This window comes from Opisthorchis viverrini, assembly GCF_000715545.1.
Source record: "Opisthorchis viverrini unplaced genomic scaffold opera_v5_29, whole genome shotgun sequence".
Lineage (NCBI taxonomy): Eukaryota > Metazoa > Platyhelminthes > Trematoda > Opisthorchiida > Opisthorchiidae > Opisthorchis > Opisthorchis viverrini.
The window spans coordinates 66,541-67,401 of NW_008751685.1; positions in this window are offsets into that span (position 1 = coordinate 66,541).

An 861-nucleotide genomic window follows, 5' to 3' on the forward strand; every position below is an offset into this window, starting at 1 on the left:
TGGTCGGTCAGCGTCATAACTATAACCGAACGTTGCATCGTCAGAATGCTATCAAGGTATTAGAAAATGGAGAAAGTTCAGGACAATAACGCATACAGATAGTAGGAAGTTGGAAAAAAGTCCTATCGACCTCTTAAGATGTAAACTGAACACGGCTCACCAATTACGTAGACTGAAATTACAGTGGAAATTCAGCCTGACGAACCTTGCAGCCTAGTCTGACAGAGCGTTTATGTCAAAAACGACAGACTCGGTCGGGCATCCAGTGAAAACCAAATTGGTATGGGCATGAGTTTATTCCGCTAACTTCATACAAGTTGGAATCAAGTAGAGCATAGGGGCAAGGGACAAGCTGGAACTGTATACATCCGATGAGCTCCAAGGAGGGCAAAACCGGTCAAGAGATATCGAAAAGCCATCAGCAAGTATTGCGATACTGGCGTATCATACCAGCTTAGACATGAGGCGGCCTGGTGCAACACATTCAGTTGAAGAACATCATCAACGAGAGATTCAGTTGGTTTTCCCGTGAAAACCAAAATGACATACAAATGAACACGCGTTGACAATCCCTCAGCCGTTTCCTAAAACTCATCCAGGTGAAAAATATAAAAACGAGAGATTCGACTGAATCTCCCACCAACACCATCTAAACCGCAAGTGAGTGTATTTCATGACTGCCCATAGCTACTCTGATGTCGCAATTCAAGTGAAAGATTACTGTAGCAATCAATAAAGCGAACGGGTTTCATTTCAGCACACTACAAAAAATTTTCCGGTGGTGCACGACCTATTAGGGTTTTGGACGACTGTCCCGCTACTTTTGAATTGCCCACAAACCGAACTAAAGAAATTTGGTGT